Source organism: Vigna unguiculata, chromosome 5 (assembly GCF_037176805.1).
Source record: "Vigna unguiculata cultivar grain cowpea cultivar isolate G323 ecotype 2 chromosome 5, ASM3717680v1, whole genome shotgun sequence".
In the NCBI taxonomy this organism is placed as follows: Eukaryota; Viridiplantae; Streptophyta; class Magnoliopsida; order Fabales; family Fabaceae; genus Vigna; species Vigna unguiculata.
Window position 1 is genome coordinate 36,857,879 of NC_140796.1, and position 23,663 is coordinate 36,881,541.

Here is a 23,663-nt window from a genome sequence, read left to right on the forward strand (position 1 = left end):
TTTTACTCATTTATCATTTATGTATTCATATATATTTTTTCAATCACAATTATTTACATTTATTATATTTTTTTAATCTATATTTAATGAAGTTATACATAAATAGATATAAACTCATCAAATTGACAAATTAGTTATAGATGACTAAATGCATATCAAAGTATAACAAATATACGAATTCAAATTCAAATTCAAGTACAATATTAGTCAGCAAAAACTATCATGAAGTATTGCAATGGTTCTCAAAACATAAAATGATTCAATTAACTTCCACATTATAAAATGGATTTTCCTCATGTCCAGAACTTGTTGTATTAATTGGCACACTTCCTTGATCAGAAACCTACAGTATAAATGTGAATCATAATTAGAAATGTAAAATCCAAAAAATAAAAGAAGTTATGTAGTCTTAAACATTACCGGTGCATGATTGAACATAGTTAACTGAGGAGGCAATTGACCTTGATAATTTTGAGAAAAGAAGTTCATGATTGCATCAAGTCTTTTGTCACGTTCTTCATTTTGTTTATTTTATTCATCCAATTGTGACGTTAATGCAGTGACCTATTGATATCGCTGTCGTTAGGCGATCAAATTACCACTACTTTAGCAACTTCAGTATTGCCAATTTGTAGTGAAGAAAATAGTTAGGGTTAAGATAACCCTGAGTCGTCTCACAACGAATACGGAATTGATCTCAAATATTTGATTCTCAAAAATGCAATTTAAAACTAGCAACTATAAAAATAGGGGGTTTTGATATGCAAAAGAAAATGACACGGAAGATTGTAAACACAGTAATAGTAAATAGGTCAATTCCACTGCTTTTTCTAAATCAAATTCTTCATTGGTTATCTAGAGATTATTGTTAAATTAATTATTGTTGTTGATTTACAAATAAATCAATGTAAAGACTCAATTCATTTGTTGGCATCCTCACTTTTAATCAAAGTACAGTCTCAATCAAAAGTGAGAATTGTTAGATTATCCATAGTAAATTCAATCAAAGTACAGTCTCAATTAATTTTACTATGCCTAATCATGTCTATTCCTTTGTTTCTTTACCAAATAGAAAACTTAATTAATCAAAGTAAAGTCTTGACTAATTTTAGTTAAAGTAATTACCTCTAATCAAATTAAAGTCTCAATTATTGGCAAAAACTTATTTAATCAAATGAAAGTTTCTAAACAAAATCAAAGTAAAGTCTCAATTTAATTTAAAAACCTTTTAACTCATATGATTAGCATGCATGTAGATTTAAAATCATTATTTTCTATTCGATTAAGAAGCAAAGGACATAGATAAACAAAAAACCACAACAATAATCAAAATAACAAAACATATAAATTCATCTAACCTCAGAATCCATTTAAGAAATTACAGTGGAATCAACCCTTAAAGCTTAGCCCTCCATGGCTTTGATGAAATACATGATGATATGAATGAAAGAAAATAAAAGAAAGAATGAGAGATGTGGTGGAGATGGTATCTGCCAAATCCAGAGAGTTCTAAGTGTCTAAGCTGTCAGCTGTAAATCGTCAGTCCCCCCTTTTGCTCCCTTAAGTCTCTTTATATAGGCTTCCACTGGACTTTGGGCTTTATCTGTCAGTTGCTAAAATCTTTTATTTTTATTTAATTAATTAGCAACTTAATTGCTGTCAAATTTCCAATTCTGCCCCTCTCATTTAACCATATATGCAGTTTTGACCAGAGTTTGACCAGTTTGACCAGAGTTGACCAGTTTTGACCATTTAAGTGTCCATTGAGAGGATGACACGTGGCAGCTCCTTCTCTCTCCCAAATTAGGGTTTCCGCTTGCTCCTTTGGCTGCAGAGAAGTGCAAGGTTCGTGTGGAAGCTGCTGCGACGGCGTGGTGGCTTCTCCGGTGGGCGCGGTGGTGCAGGTGCAGTGGCGGCACTGGTTCGCGCGAAGATCTGTGATGCTGCTGCGGTGCGGAGGCGAGAAGGCGTCGTTGCTGCTGCGCGGTGGTGCGCCAGTTTGCTTCGCGGTCGCTGCTGCCATGGAGAAGATGGAGATGCGCTGCAATGGTGGAGTTGTTGCTACAGCGGTGCCGCGCGAAAATGGTGCTACAGAACAGGTGGTGACTGCGCGATCTGGTGGCGCGAGTGAAGAAGATGATCGCGATGGTGGAGGAACTGGTGCAGGCGAAGGAGCTCCATGGTTGTGCGCTGCAGAATCGTGGTGGTCGCGAAGCAAACCTCGCGGAGGCGTGAAGATGGTGTTGTCATGGTGAGCGCGACGGAGAGGATGATGGAGAGAAAATGGAGGTGCTGCGTCGCGGTGGTTCTGCAGTTTCCGGCGAGTTTTAGTGGTGGCCGGCGAGGTTGGCGGCGGCGGCTGCCGTGGAGGGTGGAAGGGAAACTAGGGTTAGGGTTTCATGTGTGAGATGGAGGAGATGATGATGTGGCAAGATCTGATTGGTTAATTTGGTGAGGGTAGGATTATGACACGTGGCGGCTTATGGTTGGCTAATTTTAAAAGGTGGGGATTGCCACATGGCATGATCTGGTTGAATGGAGTTTAAGTGGTAGGAGGGGTGCAACTTAGTGAAAACTGGGGGTGCAGAACAGGTTTTTGTGGTCCACTTGAGGAAGGAGTGTGCAAATAAAATCTGGGGGTGCATTTAGCTCCTGATTTATTCTTTTTCAGAATTTCTTGATTTTGGACTTATTTTGTAACTTTGAATACTTCAAAATCACACTATTAATTGACCAAAAATAAACTCCAGCTGCATTAACAAACGTTAGAATATCCAATAATATTTTATGCAACTAAAATCAATTTTTACGCCACTTTTACCAAACTTACTCAATAAATCCAATAATCACAAATCCTAATTAAATCAATCTTTAAGCACAGAAAATTCAATTAAATCCCCAAATTTAAATATTAAATGAGGGCAAAAATTTGAACTCATCACACACCCACACTTATCCTTTTGCACTCCTGGGCAAAATTTAACAATTTCAAAACTTTATTCTGAGGTCTTTTATTCCATATTTTCAGTGGATTAAAGAAATGAATACCAATGGAAACAGATCAAACTTCTAGAAATCATGTTGTCATGCACAAACAAATGGATAAGATTCTGTTTTTCACACATGAGTTAATCTTTTGAGTTTACAAGATAATCAAATATGAAAGAGAAACACTCAAGTTAAATATATATTTTCTCACCAAGATTCGCTCAAGTGTTTTGGCTTGTGTTTTCACTCAAAATACCCATGCAAGTAAACACTCTCAATGCTTAGCAAGACTCTAATATCACAGCTTTCAGAAAACATGCATTCAAAAATCATGAGGACTTTTCACAGGTTATAATGAGGCCAAGGCAAAGGTAGGAATAAAAACTTTAGGATTTGTGTGTTTTTGAAATAGTAGGGAAGAAAGAGTTATGGAGCATAGTTTCAAAAACAATCCCCCCTTTTTTTTTCTTTTATCCTTTGTTTCTCTTTTTCAGACAGCAATCATTTCAACACTCTGTCATCAACAATTATTTTCCTTTTTGCCATTTTTACAACTTTGTGGGGGAAATACTCACCCCCACACTTTATTCCTCAACCAATCTCAACATAATCCACTAGCTCCTTCTTTCTCCCTAAGGACAAACATGGTTTTTTTTTCTTTTTAAGGTTTAACAATTATGCTCAAAACAAGAAAAAGAGGTTTAAGCTCAAGGGGCTACCAATGGATCAATGTCATGGTTAACTTATTTGGCCAAGTAGCTAAAACAAGAAATGCCTCAGTCATATCAAATCATGCATGTTCACCTAAGATGCAAAACAACAGAATCAAGATAAACATTTGAGTATCAACAAGACATGAGCAAATCACACAAGAAAAAACAGGAATGACACACGGTAGTTCATCCTTACAATAAAGCTCAAAACTCACAAGGTCAAAAACTCTTTCACAAAAGATTTATTCCAGAAACTCTCAAATCAACTCAATCAAGTAAATCACAGAAACAATCCATTCATAGCACATGACTCTTATTTTCCCAGAATTATGATCGTTCCAATTAGTAAATCAAATCCAAAAATCCAATGTCAATATGTTTTATTGAAAGCAGAAACTTTTTTTTTTAAATAAAAACAAACAGAAAAGAAAATTAGAAAAGAAAAAACAAAACAAATAGAAAACAAAAACAGAAAAGGGGAAAATCTCCCCACACCCCCACACTTTATCCATGCATTGTCCTCAATGTATTCAATATGTATAAAATGCAAAGAAAAAGTATGAAGTGTACTTACCTCCTCAAGGTGGAAGGTATGAGGGAGAAGTCAAGTTCATCCCATCCATCGTCTTATTCAGCATATCTTGATTTTCATTGAATATCCGAAGACGATGCCCATTAACTTTAAAAGTTCTTGCTGAAGATTCTTCCTTGATCTCCACTGCTCCATAAGGGAAGACTTCTGTAACAATGTATGGTCCTTCCCAAGTAGAACGCAACTTACCACTCATGTGACCAAGCTTGGATTTGTATAGTAACACCTTCTGGCCTACCTTGAAATCCTTTCTAGCCACAAGCTTTTGGTCATGGAACTTCTTGGTTTTCTCTTTGTAGAACTTTGAATTTTCATAGGCTGCTAGCCTAATCTCCTCTAGTTCTTGCAACTGAAGCTTTCGCTTATTTCCTGCTTCTTCCAAATCCAAGTTGCATGCTTTCACGGCCCAATAGGCCCGATGTTCAATCTCCACAGGTAGATGACAAGCCTTTCCAAAAACCACCCTGAAAGGTGACATACCTATAGGTGTTTTGTAGGCTGTCCTGTGTGCCCAAAGTGCTTCATCCAATCTTGTGGCCCAATCCTTTCGACTAGGCTTCACTACTTTCTCTAGTATCTTTTTAATCTCTCTGTTAGAGATCTCTGCTTGTCCATTGGTTTGGGGGTGATATGGTGTAGCAATGCAATGTGTCACCCCATACTTCTTCAACATGTTCTCAAGTAGCCTATTACAGAAATGAGTCCCCTGGTCACTGATGATGGCTCGTGGTATCCCAAATCTGCAGAAAATATTAGACCTGACAAAACTCATAACAACTCGAGAATCATTAGTCCTTGTAGCTATGGCTTCCATCCATTTGGAGACATAGTCTACAGCAAGCAAAATATAAGAAAACCCAAAAGAAGGAGGAAAAGGACCCATAAAATCAATACCCCAAATATCAAATACCTCACAATATAGCATGGGTTGTTGAGGCATTTCATCCCTTCTTGTAATGGATCTGGCTGCCCTTTGGCACTGCTCACAATTTTCATATACCCTCTATGCATCTTTAAAAATGGTAGGCCAATATAATCCACAATCTAACACCTTCCTACCTGTTCTTTGTGTGCCATAATGTCCACCAAAAGGAGACGAATGACAGAACTCAAGCACATGAGGTATCTCGATATCTGGAACACACATCCTTATGACTTGGTCACTACCAATGCGCCATAAGATTGGGTCTTCCCAGATATAGTACTTTGCCTCACTTTTTAGCTTGATTCTTTCATATTTGGAGAAGGAAGGAGGAATAGCAGAAACAACCAAATAATTAACAATGTCAGCAAACCAAGGTTCAGGAAACATACCTTTCACAGCAGTCAATGCTAGGAGGACTTCATCAGGAAAGTCATCCTTTATAGGAATGTTATCTTCTCCATTTTCAATCCTGCTAAGATGATCAGCTACCAAGTTATGTGCTCCACTTCTGTCTAGAATCTCAATGTCAAACTCTTGGAGCAGTAGCATCCATCTGATCAACCTTGGTTTCGAATCTGCTTTCTTCAGAAGGAATTTTAATGCTGCATGATCAGTATAAACAATTACCTTGGAACCAAGTATATACGGTCTGAATTTGTCCAAGGCAAACACAACAGCCAATAATTCCTTCTCAGTCGTGGTGTAGTTAGCCTGCGCTGTGTCCAACGTTCTGGAAGCATAATATATCACATGTGATAGCTTCCCATCTTTTTGTGCAAGCACCGCTCCTACTGCAAAGTTTGATGCATCACACATCAACTCGAACGGTAATGTCCAGTCAGGTGGCTGGATGATAGGAGTGGTGGTAAGCGCCTTTTTCAATGTATCAAACGCATCTTTGCACCTCTCTCCAAAGTCAAATACTACATCCTTTTGCAACAAGTTGGAGAGAGGGTTGGCTATCTTGCTGAAGTCCTTGATAAACCTCCTGTAAAATCCTGCATGTCCAAGAAAAGATCGAACCTCTTTCACAGAAGAGGGGTAAGGCAATTGTGAAATAATATCAATTTTAGCAGGATCTACAAATATACCATTCTTGGAAACAACGTGACCTAAAACTATACCTTGTTCCACCATAAAATGACATTTTTCAAAATTTAGAACAAGGTTAGTTTCTTCACATCTCTCCAAGACTCTAGCAAGATTAGACAAGCAATGATCAAAAGATGAACCATATACACTAAAATCATCCATAAAAACCTCAATGCAATGCTCCAACAAATCTGTAAAAATACTCATCATACATCGCTGAAATGTTCCAGGAGCATTGCAAAGGCCAAATGGCATTTTCCTATAAGCATATGTACCGAATGGACAAGTAAAAGTAGTCTTATGTTGATCCTCTGGGGCAATACAAATCTGAAAATACCCAGAGAATCCATCAAGAAAACAGTAATGAGACTTACCTGCCAATCGATCTAACATCTGGTCCATGAATGGTAAAGGAAAGTGGTCCTTCCTGGTGGCCTGGTTTAGTCTTCTATAATCAATACAGACCCTCCAGCTATTCTGAATACGAGTAGGTATCAACTCGTTCTTCTCATTCTTGACCACGGTGATCCCAGATTTCTTGGGGACCACATGTACAGGACTCACCCAAGTGCTGTCAGAAATAGGATATATAATACCTGCTTGTAACAACTTGGTGACTTCTTTCTTCACAACCTCCATCAGCTGAGGATTCAGTCTCCTCTGAGGTTGCCTCACTGGCTTAGCATCCTCCTCCAAGAGTATTCTGTGCATGCAGAAAGAAGGACTAATACCAGGAATATTTGCCAAAGTCCAGCCTATTGCTCGCTTGTGATCTTTGATAACCTGCAATAGCTTTTGTTCCTGCTCGTCAGTAAGCAAGGCAGATATAATAACAGGGAGTTTCCCATCCCTCTCAAGATAAACATATTTCAAATGAGATGGTAAAGGTTTCAACTCCAAAGTGGGTGGCTGTTCCACAGATGGCAACATTTTACTGCCTAAGGTAATTTCAGCCACCTCAGCATCACACTTGGACGCCATAGAGGTATCAAATAGTGACACCGCGTCCTCAACATCACCTGTTTTAAAATTTTCTCTTTCGTCTAAAATTGAGCCCGAAACATTCGAAAAAGAAAAATCCAAAGAAGAAGAAAAACCAGATAAAACGTCCAAAAGTCCAAAAGCATAATTGTTCACTACATTACTCAATAAATCAATGCAAAACAAAGAATGGTCTTCAATTGGGTGCTTCATGGCTTCTAGCACGTTGAACTGCACCTTCTCATCTCCTATCTCCATAGTCAAGGATCCTGCATGCACGTCTATCTTGGTACGTGCTGTCATCATGAATGGTCTTCCCAAGATGATTGTGGTTGAACTCATTCCTTCATCATCCTTCATGTCCAAGATATAGAAATCTGCAGGAAAAATTAACTTGTCCACACGGACAAGCACATCTTCTAGCACACCTGCAGGGTTAACTGTGCTACGGTTGGCCAACTGAATGACCACACCAGTAGACTTAAGAGGTCCAAGATGAAGTGAAGTAAAAACAGATAAAGGCATTACATTAATGGAAGCTCCTAAATCTAACATAGCATTGTCAAACTTAGTACTACCTATAATGCAGGGAACAGAAAACATACCTGGATCCTTACACTTTTGTGGCATTCTGACTGCAGGCTTCTTAATTAAGCTAGAGACGTTTCTTCCCATGTTCACTACCTCTTTGTCCATAATACGCCTTTTATGTGTACATAATTCTTTGAGAAACTTGGCGTATTTAGGAATTTGTCTCACAGCATCCAACAAAGGAATGTTTATCTCCACTTTCTTGAAGGTATTCAGGATTTCTTTGTCTAACTCCTCCATCTTTTTAGTTTTTGGTTTCAAACGGTTTGGATAGGGAGGAGGAGGAGAATAAGGAGAAGGATTTTCAGAGGAAGTATTAGGGGATACCAACCTGGAGTTATCACTGGGTGCAGGCATCTCAGATGTTGCTGCTTGTGTTGTTTCATCTGATCTTCCTCTTTCATCATTAGGTACAACTTCATTGTCCTTATCTTCATCTTCTTGGGCATCCCCAAGACCTTGTATTTGCTTACCCGATCTTAAAGTAATAGCACTTACATTTCTCGGGTTGATTACAGTTTGTGCAGGCAAATTGCTCGAGCCTTGTTGAGACTTCATCTGATTTAACTCATTTGCCATTTGTCCAATCTGGTTCTGTAAATTTTGATTGGTTGCTTTCATCGTCTGTTTCAACTCATTGATTTGTCCCTTCATCATGTCAGCCATCATTTTCATCATTGCCTCCATGTTTGAATCACCAGAGGTTGCCGCTGGTTGTGGTTGTTGCCTCTGTTGAGGTGGAACATAGACTTGTTGGTGTTGAGGCTGTTGATTTCCCCATTTCTGGCTGGGATATTCCTTCCAATCTGGGTTGTACTTGTTGGAGGACAAATCATGGTTGTATTGCTGCCGAGGTGGTCTATTATTGCCATAGATGTTTGCATCATATGCCTGAGGTTGTTCATTATCTAACGTCCCTGTCTCTTTTAACATAGAACAAGCCTCTGTAGGATGATTAGTAGAAGCACAAATTCCACATAAAGTAGAAGGGATAGGCTTTTTCTGTAAGTCTGTCAAGGTCCTTACCATGGCTGCTAAGTCATCCAACTTCCCTTCTAATTTCTTGTGATCTACAACATATGAAGCTTCTACTCCATGGGTTCCCTTCAATAGAGTTATAGAATTACTCCTTGTGGAAAATTGTTGATGGTTTGACGCCATAGTTTCAATCAATTGTCTTGCATTTGTTGGCGTTTTGTCCACCAATGACCCTCCACTTGCAGCATCTATCATTTGTCTATCCATGATACTCAATCCCTCATAAAAGTATTGAATGAGGAGATGCTCGTTTATTTGGTGATGAGGACAGGAAGCACACAACTTTTTGAATCTCTCCCAATACTCGTGAAGACTTTCTCTTTCTTGTTGCCTTATCCCATAAATATCTTTGCGAATAGCAGCAACTCTAGATGCTGGAAAAAACTTTTCCAAAAATAATCTTTTCAGAGTCTCCCAGGTATTGATGGATCCTGGCGGAAGGCAGTATAACCAATTCTTAGCGACATCTTGCAATGAGAATGGAAAAGCCTTAAGCTTGATATGTTCCTCTGTCACTGTTGTAGGTCTCATGGATGAACAAACAACATGAAATTCCTTCAAGTGATGGTATGGGTCTTCTCCTGCTAATCCATGGAATTTGGGTAAAAGATGGATTAACCCAGACTTAAGCTCGCATTCTCCATCTGGATATTGGATGCACATGTTTTGTGTAATTGCTGCATCCGGTGAAGCCAACTCTCTTATTGTTCTTTCTTCCATTCTATCTTCTTGAATTTCTGGTTCAGGTGATGGATCAGAAGATATGTTAATCACCGGAGGTGATTCTAGCGGTACACTTTCAGTGGTAGGTTCAGATGATGATGGTGCTCCTTCAGTAGAACACCTGAGTTCAAGTCTCCTACGTGATTTACGCAAGTTCCTTTCAAGTTCTGAATCAAGTTGATAAAATTGACCCGGATTGGCCCGAGTCATGCACTATGCAAGTCCACCTGAAAGTGTTTCCCTGTGTGTTGTTTTTTTTTCTCTTCCTATTCTTGTTTTGGAGAAAGATTTCAAGAAAGAAATGAGTTAAGATGTCGTTGGGTCTACTCCCAGGAAAGAGAGGTGCGTCACAGTGGACAACTTAAATACCAAGTCTTTCCTAGACAGAGTTTTCCAAACTAGTCTTAAAAAATTTCTTAAAAGAAATTCTTAATCAAAACAAAAATAGAAATTTGCTTGGAATATATTAATAGAAAACTAGATACTTAAAATAACAAACTATATCAAACGTATATGCGTAAAATAAATAATAAATAAAAATAAAAAAATAAAAAATAAAATAAAATAAAATAAAATAAAATAAATAAAAACAGAATCGAAATAAAAGAAATACTAACAAATTTGATATCGCTGTCGTTAGGCGATCAAATTACCACTACTTTAGCAACTTCAGTATTGCCAATTTGTAGTGAAGAAAATAGTTAGGGTTAAGATAACCCTGAGTCGTCTCACAACGAATACGGAATTGATCTCAAATATTTGATTCTCAAAAATGCAATTTAAAACTAGCAACTATAAAAATAGGGGGTTTTGATATGCAAAAGAAAATGACACGGAAGATTGTAAACACAGTAATAGTAAATAGGTCAATTCCACTGCTTTTTCTAAATCAAATTCTTCATTGGTTATCTAGAGATTATTGTTAAATTAATTATTGTTGTTGATTTACAAATAAATCAATGTAAAGACTCAATTCATTTGTTGGCATCCTCACTTTTAATCAAAGTACAGTCTCAATCAAAAGTGAGAATTGTTAGATTATCCATAGTAAATTCAATCAAAGTACAGTCTCAATTAATTTTACTATGCCTAATCATGTCTATTCCTTTGTTTCTTTACCAAATAGAAAACTTAATTAATCAAAGTAAAGTCTTGACTAATTTTAGTTAAAGTAATTACCTCTAATCAAATTAAAGTCTCAATTATTGGCAAAAACTTATTTAATCAAATGAAAGTTTCTAAACAAAATCAAAGTAAAGTCTCAATTTAATTTAAAAACCTTTTAACTCATATGATTAGCATGCATGTAGATTTAAAATCATTATTTTCTATTCGATTAAGAAGCAAAGGACATAGATAAACAAAAAACCACAACAATAATCAAAATAACAAAACATATAAATTCATCTAACCTCAGAATCCATTTAAGAAATTACAGTGGAATCAACCCTTAAAGCTTAGCCCTCCATGGCTTTGATGAAATACATGATGATATGAATGAAAGAAAATAAAAGAAAGAATGAGAGATGTGGTGGAGATGGTATCTGCCAAATCCAGAGAGTTCTAAGTGTCTAAGCTGTCAGCTGTAAATCGTCAGTCCCCCCTTTTGCTCCCTTAAGTCTCTTTATATAGGCTTCCACTGGACTTTGGGCTTTATCTGTCAGTTGCTAAAATCTTTTATTTTTATTTAATTAATTAGCAACTTAATTGCTGTCAAATTTCCAATTCTGCCCCTCTCATTTAACCATATATGCAGTTTTGACCAGAGTTTGACCAGTTTGACCAGAGTTGACCAGAGTTGACCAGTTTTGACCATTTAAGTGTCCATTGAGAGGATGACACGTGGCAGCTCCTTCTCTCTCCCAAATTAGGGTTTCTGCTTGCTCCTTTGGCTGCAGAGAAGTGCAAGGTTCGTGTGGAAGCTGCTGCGACGGCGTGGTGGCTTCTCCGGTGGGCGCGGTGGTGCAGGTGCAGTGGCGGCACTGGTTCGCGCGAAGATCTGTGATGCTGCTGCGGTGCGGAGGCGAGAAGGCGTCGTTGCTGCTGCGCGGTGGTGCGCCAGTTTGCTTCGCGGTCGCTGCTGCCATGGAGAAGATGGAGATGCGCTGCAATGGTGGAGTTGTTGCTGCAGCGGTGCCGCGCGAAAATGGTGCTGCAGAACAGGTGGTGACTGCGCGATCTGGTGGCGCGAGTGAAGAAGATGATCGCGATGGTGGAGGAACTGGTGCAGGCGAAGGAGCTCCATGGTTGTGCGCTGCAGAATCGTGGTGGTCGTGAAGCAAACCTCGCGGAGGCGTGAAGATGGTGTTGTCATGGTGAGCGCGACGGAGAGGATGATGGAGAGAAAATGGAGGTGCTGCGTCGCGGTGGTTCTATAGTTTCCGGCGAGTTTTAGTGGTGGCCGGCGAGGTTGGCGGCGGCGGCTGCCGTGGAGGGTGGAAGGGAAACTAGGGTTAGGGTTTCATGTGTGAGATGGAGGAGATGATGATGTGGCAAGATCTGATTGGTTAATTTGGTGAGGGTAGGATTATGACACGTGGCGGCTTATGGTTGGCTAATTTTAAAAGGTGGGGATTGCCACATGGCATGATCTGGTTGAATGGAGTTTAAGTGGTAGGAGGGGTGCAACTTAGTGAAAACTGGGGGTGCAGAACAGGTTTTTGTGGTCCACTTGAGGAAGGAGTGTGCAAATAAAATCTGGGGGTGCATTTAGCTCCTGATTTATTCTTTTTCAGAATTTCTTAATTTTGGACTTATTTTGTAACTTTGAATACTTCAAAATCACACTATTAATTGACCAAAAATAAACTCCAGCTGCATTAACAAACATTAGAATATCCAATAATATTTTATGCAACTAAAATCAATTTTTACGCCACTTTTACCAAACTTACTCAATAAATCCAATAATCACAAATCCTAATTAAATCAATCTTTAAGCACAGAAAATTCAATTAAATCCCCAAATTTAAATATTAAATGAGGGCAAAAATTTGAACTCATCACACACCCACACTTATCCTTTTGCACTCCTGGGCAAAATTTAACAATTTCAAAACTTTATTCTGAGGTCTTTTATTCCATATTTTCAGTGGATTAAAGAAATGAATACCAATGGAAACAGATCAAACTTCTAGAAATCATGTTGTCATGCACAAACAAATGGATAAAATTCTGTTTTTCAATAAATCCAATAATCACAAATCCTAATTAAATCAATCTTTAAGCACAGAAAATTCAATTAAATCCCCAAATTTAAATATTAAATGAGGGCAAAAATTTGAACTCATCACCTATATTAGAACACAATCTATTATTAAAATCGTAAAAAACACATAAACATTATAAAACACTCAATCTATCAACAAAAGTTATACTACATTTCTTACTCCTACTTATGAAAACCATCCAAAGCAACACAACAACAGCATTAATAGTGTCCAATAATATTCAACACAACAACATTTACAACCTTGGCATGACAATCCAAAGCAAACAACATCATATTGCTACACATGAAAATGAATGTTCAATAACCTGATTTTGCAATTCCGAATAAGAAGGACAAGATGAGGATGTCCCAAATTGAAAATTCCTAGTATATCCAAACACACGAGAAGGGCAAGGTCCCAATCCCATTCCTTGGACACGACCACAATGTTCTTTACTTCCCAAAACATGAGCTAGTGAATCTTCAATTGATATATCTTGATTCATTATTTTTCTTTAGAAAACTTATGCTTACTTCAATCTCTCTTGCTCCATCATTCACAAATTCCCCATTAGCATGTTTATGTGTTGTGACCAAGCTCTTTCTCCTATAAAACTTAAGAAAATCATGAATCATATATGATATAACAAAAATGATTGAAGAATAAAGTTACCATCTCATCCTTTTTCTGTGCAATGCTCTTCGATCCACCTGTGTGAGATACTATTTATTTCTTTCTATTATCCTTATTTTTTTGGGCAATTTCCTAAGAATAGGTGTAGAAAATTACTAAAAATAAGTAAAATAACACTTAAAAGAATAGAAAAGATAGTTGTTATTACCTTTGTCCTTGAATTTAAACGGTAGTCAACAAAAGAAGCCCATTGGTCTCTATTCATTCCTTCTGGACACATTGTAATGATTTCATCTCTATTACGTATTCCATCATCTCATTCTTGCCATAGTTGTTGTCTATACTCACTCCATTTTATGTTAAGTGATTTCAAGATATATGTCACATGAGCATTAGATTCCACTAGAAACTTGGCCTTCAAAATTATTACATAACTAGTTTAACAACTATTGCAATATAACAAGAATCAAAACATATAAAAAAAATTATAGGTCAATTACTTGAATGGTTTTCTTAAGTATATCTTCTTTGTAACCATTGGGAATCTTCCTCCAACTTTGATAGCTGATTGGAAAGGCATTAACATTTCTTGTAACACGACCTAAAAACCTATTCAACAATGCTCCACTATCATCAATTGGTTGGTTGTCACTATTCCATTTCACAAGAATCCTTTCATTGGGAGATAAAAACCAAACATCATTCAATGTTAATTGTTTTCTAACTTGTGTGCCTTCATCATCTATCAAAATACATGTGAAATATATTGTTAGTTTAAGACACATAAAACACAAATACTATATGGCTTAGACAATTACACATAAAAATCAATAAATTAACAATCTTACCAATGACATCAACAAGCCATGACCTTTTACGTGATACATGCTTTGATTGATTACTTTGCATCTCAATATCCACATTTTCTTCCCCTTCACTATCAGAGTGTAACCTTGGTGTTGATTCAGATGTAGAATCATGCACAAACTCATTTCTAGGTTGATTATTAAATTCAAATTCAAATTCATGTGCGGAATTGCCTTTGGTAGTGGAGAACAACCTCTTCTTCAAACATTCTACAAATTAACTCAAGTCACTAAATAAATAGATAATACATGAAATTTAAAAGTACCAAAATGATATGCAAATGAGACATCTTACTAGATTTAGATGTTGAAAGCATTGAATTCATGTGAGGTAGGGGTGGAGATTGCTCATTATTATTCTCTATAGGATGAGAATTCATGTGATGTGCTGCATAATAATTAGATTAATACACGGAAAAAGTAAGATACTTTTTTAACATGGAAATATGCATAATACTTTTTAACATGAGGTGTTATGCTGGACTGTGGCGAAAATGGAAGTTGAGGTGGATTACTAGGCCCTGGAGTATGAGTAGGTGAAACTTTTCAATTCTTACTATAGGTGAAACCCTGTGGTGAAACTTAGTCAACTTACTTGGGCAAGATGGATGAGGCGCAGGTGGACACATTAGAGATGATGGTTGGCCACTTCTATTTTGGGTAGGGGCTGAAACTTTGTCATTAGTCTTCTTCATGTATATTTTCTTCATCATTAGGAATTCTATAAACAATAACATTAATACAAGTCAATTCACATTCATTAAATTATGATTATCTAATATAATGCATGTATAAGTAATATGGATGATAATTTAAACAAAAACTAGTATAGAAATGTTCAATTTCAGTATGACCTTGTTAGTGGTATATTCCCTTCTCCATCTGGAAATAAAGTTTCCAAATTTTGTTGTTCAAATGGTTCACATTCATGGAAAGTGACATCATTATCTCCACCAATGTCATATAAGTCTCGTGGCTTTAGATGCACAAGAATGCTCCAATTTTTATCTAATTCATCCATTACATAATAAACGATTTGAGCTTCTACAGCCTGAATGTATGGTTCGTCATCATCATCATCACCAATGTGTATTAAACGTGTAAAGTTTACTAATCTAAATCCCAAGTCATCTGTTATAATCCCTTTAGAAGTAGTTGTATTAGCCCACATACATTTGAACAAAATAACAAAGAATCGACCATTATAGTTGATCTCAATTATGTCTACCAATTTTCCATAATAAGGCACACCACCAAATTGCATTTGATTGTCAATGCTACTTGCATAGCTCCTTGTCCCAAAAGTACCAAATATTCCACTTGCATAGCTCTAACGTACGAAACTTGAAGCCATTAACATTGTAAGCATTGTAGCGCTTTGCACAATCAATTGGACCCACAGCTAAGAACTTTAAATCATCTGAGTAAGGTCCATTTAAGTCATTCTTTATCTAAAAAAAAGGAAAATATGATCAACATAATGGGATATCTTTAATATTATCAAATTTAAGAATGTAAATTAGACATACTCGACGAGAAAACCATTCAACAAATTCTCTATGAACCGTCTTATATATCATAGAGGATGATCATGTACGACTTCTTAATTGTCTTCGTACAATTTCTCTAAATTCTCTAATTTAATAAATCAAATAATTACATGGTTAGTCCTCAATGTAGATGAATAATAAAAAGCTGTAAAGATAAAGTACTTACTAAAGAAAAGGGTTAACTTGGGCACAATTAGTCAATACATGACGATGTGCTTGTAAATTTTCCTTTGTTGATAAAGAGAAGTAAGTAAAAGCCCCAACTGGTTTTCCAACTGGTGGAAACAAACCACTTACACTAGATGCCATGGTGTCGGGTTCGTCATCAACACGCCTTATTCGATTAAATATAGTCTCAATTCCATCTAAATATCTAGAACAAAAGGTTAAGGACTCTTCAGCTAGATAGCCTTCAGCTATTGAGCTTTCTGGTTGAGCCTTGTTACGCACATAAGACTTCAATTTTCCCAAATATCTCTCAATGGGATACATCCACCTATATTGGACAGGTCCTCCAATCTTGGCATCTTCCACCAAATGCACAATCAAATGAACCATGACTGTAAAAAATGAAGGAGGAAACAACATCTCCATGTGACATAATGTGAGAACAACTCTATTTTGCAATTGGTTAAGTTCATCCACTTTTAAAACTTTATTGCACAAGTGCTTAAAAAAGGAACACAGATCAATCAAAATAGAGCACACTTCTTTAGGGAGCATCTTCCTCATTGCTAAAGGTAGAAGTTGTTGCATCAAAACATGGGAATCATGACTTTTCAATCCTCCAAGCTTAGATTGTTTAACATCAACACATCTACTAATGTTACTTGAGTAGCCATCTAGAACAGTGATGTTCTTCAATGTTTTCAAAAATATATGTTTATTTTCTTTTGTCAATGTATATATAGCCGGAAGATATTTGTTATTTGCATCAGGCCAAAGATCAGGTCTAACTCCCCAATCTTTTAAGTCATTTCGTGCCTTTAGGTTGCCCTTTGACTTTTTACCTTGGTTTAATAATGTTTTTACCTTGGTTTAATAATGTATAGACCACATTATCACATACATTTTTTTTCAATGTGCATAACATCTAGATTATGGTGCAATAAATTGTTCACCTAATAAGAAAGTTCAAAAAATATACTATTTTCTCTCCATTGTAAAGGGCCATCAGTAGGGTCGAGACCTTTCCGTTGTCTTTTCCCCCGTTCCTCAACTTCTGGTTCTTTCCTAAATATAATATTAACATTCTGAACTTGTTTTAAGACATTTTTTCCTGATATGTTCAAAGGAGGATTTCTACTTTCCACACTTCCATCAAAATGACTACAGCATAATCTAAATTTGTGCCCTGCATTTAACCAACGTCGATTTCATGAAACAAAATTTACCTTGAATCTTCTTAGGAGTTGTGTCAAAATTGCACCTAGGGCAAGCCAACCCAGTATGTGTGTTCCACCTAGATAAGGTTCCAAGACTAGGAAAATCACTAATAGTCCATAATATAGTTGCATGCATATGAAACACTTCTTTCTTATGTGAATCAAAAGTTTCAACTCCAATGTTCCATAACTCTTTTAATTCTTCTATTAATGGCCTTAAATATACATCAATATCATTTCCTGGTGCTTTTTTACCAGGAATGATCATGGAAAGAATGAATGAACTTTGCTTCATACACATCCAAGGCGGAAGATTGTAAGGTATAAATACAATAGGCCAAGTACTATGACATGTACTCAAATCACCAAATGGATTGAACCCATCAGTAGCCAAACCAAGTCTGACATTTCGAGGGTCTGAAGCAAATTGAGGATTCATTAGATCAAAGTTCTTCCATGCTTCAGAATCACTTGGATGCCTAAATATGCCTTCATGCGTACTTCTTGATGCATGCCATTGCATATGCTCAACTATTTTAGAAGACATAAACATTTGTTGTCAGCGTGGCTTCAATGGAAAATACCTTAAAACTTTAGCTGGAACTTTCTTTTGTTTTTTAGTAGCACCAACAATACTAATGCTTTTCTTTGTTTTCTTCCATCTAGATTCATTGCATTTCGTACAAAATTCCCTATCTTTATCTTCTCCATAGTATAACATGCAATCATTTGGGCAAGCATCAATTTTGGTGTAATGAAGGCCAAGCTTATTAATGATTTTCTTATCTTCATAGAAGGAAGATGGAATTTTAGCATAATCAAAGGCATCTGCTAACAACTCTAGTATCATTAACATTGCCTTGTCAATCATTATGCATAGACATTTGATGTGGTACAATTTGAGCAAAAAGAAAGTTTAGAATATTTGTCACATCCTTCATACAAACTTTGTTGTCCATCATGCATAAACTTCATATACTGAGCAATTTCATCAGGCATCATTTGGCTTGATTCAGGTCGCATATTCTCATGTTTGTCCACATTGTGAGTGTTTACAAAATTCCCGAATGCATCATTAACCATGCCACATATGGGATCATTAGCAAAACCTCTATCCTCATTCGATTGGAAAATTGGAGGTGTTGAAATTGTATGTTGTACATAATTTGTCTCATCATGTAGAAGCCAAAATGTATACCCTTTTGGAAAAAGATGAAGAATTAAGTGTTCATATGTTGCTCCTCGAGTTTGCCATTTGTTAAGATTGCATTTCAGACATGGACAAATTATCTTACCCTCAACGCTCTTATTAGCAAATGCAAAGTCCAGAAATTTATTCAATCCATCCATGTATTGTTGTGTATTTCGAGGCAAATCAATCCAAGACTTATCCAAATCCATTAAGAATAGTCTGTTTATGAGAACAAAAATATATTTAATAAAGAAAAAAAATGTAACTAATGATATAAGAATAGAAAAAAAAATGATTTTCCCACCCACGATCATATATTACTATTCTATGCAATAACCACAAAAAAAATCTCAAATTTTCATTATTCACTAGTAGGAAGACTTAAAGCACAAGGTTTTAATACCTCTTTAGAAGATACAGTATGCTCTATGGCCTCTTAGATGCTGAACTCTTACAACGCTCCAGATATGTACGAGAATTTTATAATTCATGTACCTGTAAAACAAAATTTACCCATATATATATTATTTTAAGAAATAAATAGGGTGTAGTGTATATGTTAGGTTACTTACTAGCTTACAAATTTAATGAAAAGCTGATAAATTGCGCAAACATAACCATCAATATAATGTTACGGCTACGCTTTCATCTAAGTTTTTGATAGAGATAAACATAATATAACCTATGTTTTCTGAATCTGTATACGACCTTGATTCTTTCTTAGTGTGTGTGGTGTGTTTCAAACGAATAAAGAAATGAATCATGTAAAAAAAGGAGACACATTTGGGATTGTGTTTGAAACATTCAGTGGTATACAAAACACAAATTTTTTCTTAGGAATATTAAGCTATTACTTGTAGGAAAGTGCTTCGTATGACTCAATCTAACTAGTTATTAAACAATCGCGTGTTTTCTGAATTTATTAGGAGGATTCCATTCCAACTTGGAAATCTTTCACTACTAAGGTACATAGACCTTGGAAGAAATCATCTTCATGGACCACTTCCTTTTCAGATTGGGAATCTTAGAAAGTTACAATATATTGATCTTGGAGGGAACTCTCTATCAGGAGAAATCCCATTTCAACTTAGGAATCTCAAGTAGCTACAATATCTTGATCTTGCAAGTAACAAACTTTTTGAAGCCATCCCTTTTCGAAATGGGAATCTTCCTAACTTACGAACTCTTCGGCTAAGTGGTGATTTCGATATACAAGCTGAGGATTCACAATGGTTGTCTAATCTCCATTCTTTAACAAGTCTTGAGTTGAGCTCTTTGCATAATCTTAGCTCCTCGCATCAGTGGCTACAAGCTATCAGTGAGCTCATTCCAAACTTAATAGAGTTGAGGCTTTTTGATTGTTCTCTTACAGATACTAATATCAAATCTTTGTTCCGTACTCGTTCCAACTTATCAACTTCCCTTATTATCCTTGATCTGTCTTCTAATGTGCTAACTTCCTCAACATTTCAACTGTTATTCAATTTTAGCCTTCATCTACAGGAGCTTTATCTTCTAGAAAATCACATTGCATTTTCATCTTTTCTTTTCCCAAATTTTCCATCCCTTAATATTATTGATCTCTCCTGGAATAATCTAACATCAAAAGTATTTGAAGGCAATTTTAGTTTTGGCTCCAAACTATGAGAGCTTTATCTGTATAACTGTAGTCTTACAGATCAAAGTTTTCTTATTTCCTCTGGTTCCACAATTAATTATTCATCTTCTCTTGTTACACTTCATCTTTCCTTAAATCTATTGAAATCATCTACTTTGTTTTACTGGCTTATGAACTGCACAAAGAATCTTCAGACCCTTAACCTTTATGGCAACATGTTAGAAGGTCCCATTCCAGATGGATTTGGAAAAGTAATGAACTCTCTTGAAAGTTTTTCTGCCTCCAAAAACAAATTACAGGCAAGATTCCATCTTTCTTTGGAAACATGTGCAGATTGCATACCTTATACCTCTCAAATAACAAGTTGAATGGGGAAATTTCTCATTTCTTTCAAAATTCTCCATGGTGCAATAGACACATATTTCAAAATTTGGATTTATCATATAGCCAAATTACTGACAAGATATCAAAAAGCATCACAATGCTATCTGAGTTGGAGTCTTTATACCAAAAAGCTTGATGTGAATAACTTCAGCTTAGGACAACATGCCACATATAACCTATCTAACAAGGGACATTGCAGATGATGTTTTCCACAGTAAAAGCAACTCAACAATGGCAAGTGTTCAAGATTTAGATATGACAAAGAAGGGAATTCAAACGTTATTGTCGTTCCATGTTCCATTTCATCTTCCCTTCCAACAATTTCTTCCATTTTCTCACACTCCCTTATATCAAATGTCTCCAACTTCTTAAGATATTTGGTAAGTGATAAAGGGAACAATGTTCCTAGGCTTCCACAACAATCAACATTCACTTCTCTCAAATTGGAAAAGCTCACAATTCCTTCGAGATTTTTCTTCCATACACATTTTAAATTTGACAAGTGTTTGAAAGTAAGTTATGATATTATATTTTTAATGTTACTTTGTATATTATTACATATTGTATTATTTATTGATACTAATTTCAATCACGTTCAACTATGACAAGTTTAACCAATAAACCTTGTAATGTCCCGAATGAAACGTTTAACCAATAACAGTTTTAGCCCATGTAAACTCAACATGTAAAAAAATTGGTAATTCTCAATTCATTTTTTTTTCACTACTAGGTGTGAAGTTTGGTCTCGTATATACGTAAAAAGCCACCTAAAATGTATTTGACATACATATCTTTTCCACAAAAATACTCTTGAAATTATAAAAATCTAGTTTAATTCTTGAAATTTCAAAAGTGTGATTTTAGTAAATAAACAATAACTTTAAGGGTTAAAATCATTTTAATCCACTAAAAATAAGTTTTTTTAGTGATTACTTGTTAATGAATTAACCTTTAATTTTTTAAACTTGTATTTTGTTTAGAAAAAAATATTATTTTTAAAGAATACTATTATGTATTATATATTAAATATTTTAAAAATTGCATTAATATTACTAAATATTTTAAAACTTCTTAACTAAGCACTTATGACAATACATTACTATATATTCTTCCTATATTGTGTTGCCTAATGTTTTTTTTTTGGTTTTCTAAATTTGTCTCTAGGAAAAGAAAAGTTGGTCATTGGACTTGTAAACTCCAATACAGTACTTAATGTCAAAGATGGTCCTATTAATAAATGAAAAATATAAACTTTGTGCCATTATAGAAACTTGATCAAACAGTGCCCCACCAATTTCACCAATTGCAGAAAACAGAACAAACTACACTGTTAAATTCTCTGTCTCTATTTATATATCTTGGACTTTCCTTCATTTCATTCTTTATAAATTTGAAATTCAATGTAGTTGTCGATTATTGACCGAGGATAAAATAGTTATTTGGAATATTGAGCTATTACTTGTAGGAAAGTGCTTTGTATGACTCGATCTAACTAGTTATTAAACAATCACTGCACTTTCCCATCAACATACCATACACTCATCTTACTCAATCCTACATTATATTTTCCCTAAGAAGGTCCCTTCAAACATCTTCCATTGGTCTACGACAAATAATTCAAACAATTTGGATAGTACAAGTCGTTTGACATTTCAAACGCCATCTGGTTCAATTCAGTTCATCTTAATTATTGCACTTGTTAGTCTGAATTATTAGAACTTATTATGCTATTTCAGAAAATGGAGAAATTGCAAAGAAAGTTTGAACATTGGTGTGTTGGACTAACCCATTAGGGCCAAAACATTGCATCACCATTAAGTTGATGAGGGGTGGTTTGTTGAGCGTAGAAAAGATTGATGTAGAAGGGGTGGTTTTTTATTTTAATGCATGGATCTTGATGATTTAATGATACCATTGCTTAATTTAGTACTATAAGAAGCAATTTTTCTCTGTTCGAAACACAGTTTGCTCTCTCTAAGCTTTTATTTAGTGCCTTTTTATTGTGTATTGGAATATTCAGTATTTATAGTTGCATCGAACCACTTGGCAACTGTGTTACCAAAACAAGATTCAAGTATATATGACTGTCAAAGACTTTTACATATCAATGTTTTACTTGTATGTGATTCTGGTGTTTATGTGATACAGCTCGATAATTACTATTATATATATATATATATATATATATATATATATATATATATATATATATATATTGATAACGCTGTCGTTGACGCGATCAAATTAATACTACTTATCTATAACAACTTCAGTATTGTTAAGAAAGTAGTCAACAAAATAGTAAGGGTAAAGTAACCCAAAGTCGTCTCCCAACGAACACGGAATTGATTTTTAACAAGTTAGTTCTTATAAAACTATACAAGAGTTAGTCAAATAAAATTATAAAAATATGAAGGATAAAGATAAACAAAGATAGAAATAAAATTTAAAAGATAAAAAGAAATAAAAACAATAGTAAAGAAAATAGATTGATTCCATTGTTTTTTCAAAATAGATTCATCATCGGTTATCTAAAGATTATTGCTCAATTAATTATTGTTGTAGATTTACAAATTAATCAATGTAAAGTCTCAATGAATTTGTTGGCGTTCTCACTTTTAACCAAAGTACAGTCTCAATTAAAAGTGAGAACTTTTAGATTATCAATATAGAGTATTTGACAAATATAGTTGGTTGATAATATCAATATCTAATATAATTAAATTAATTAATTACTTAAAGATATATGATAAATTATCACCAATTAATATTTGTATTAACTTTCCAAATCAACCCTTTGCAATCTCCTCAAATTATCTTCTAAATAATCCAATATCTTCAAGATATTTTTGTTTGTTGTGGATCTAAAAAGATTCCAGAAGATCTTGTCATATTTAAAAAGATTTGGTAGTTAATATCTTTTAATATTTTATGATATAATTAAATAAGATAATTATTTAAAAATATCAAATAAAATATCTAAAGATATATTTTCCCAAATTATCTTCTATCATAAAGATAAAGAAAACCGCAAGGTCCAACTTTTTTGTTCCTCTCTTCTTGGTTTAGCCAAACTTCTTCACTTTTTCAAGTTTTTCTTGCCGTCTTCATGTAATGCTTGACTTGAATTTTTATGCTTTTAATAATTTCTTATTCTTGGATTTATCTTTAAGGTGTCAT

The 23,663-nt window shown here is 35.2% G+C and overlaps 4 pseudogenes; 1 reads left to right on the top strand and 3 right to left on the bottom strand.

The window, feature by feature from the left end:
- Positions 1 to 259: 259 nt before the first annotated feature.
- Positions 260 to 14,794, bottom strand: LOC146886377 (uncharacterized; annotated as a pseudogene).
- Positions 14,795 to 15,035: 241 nt separating this feature from the next.
- LOC146886378 (uncharacterized) lies at positions 15,036 to 16,660 on the bottom strand (annotated as a pseudogene).
- A 365-nt stretch (positions 16,661 to 17,025) lies between these two features.
- On the bottom strand, positions 17,026 to 18,690 carry LOC146886379 (uncharacterized; annotated as a pseudogene).
- Positions 18,691 to 19,236: 546 nt separating this feature from the next.
- LOC146886380 (uncharacterized) lies at positions 19,237 to 20,619 on the top strand (annotated as a pseudogene).
- The last annotated feature ends 3,044 nt before the right edge of the window (positions 20,620 to 23,663 follow it).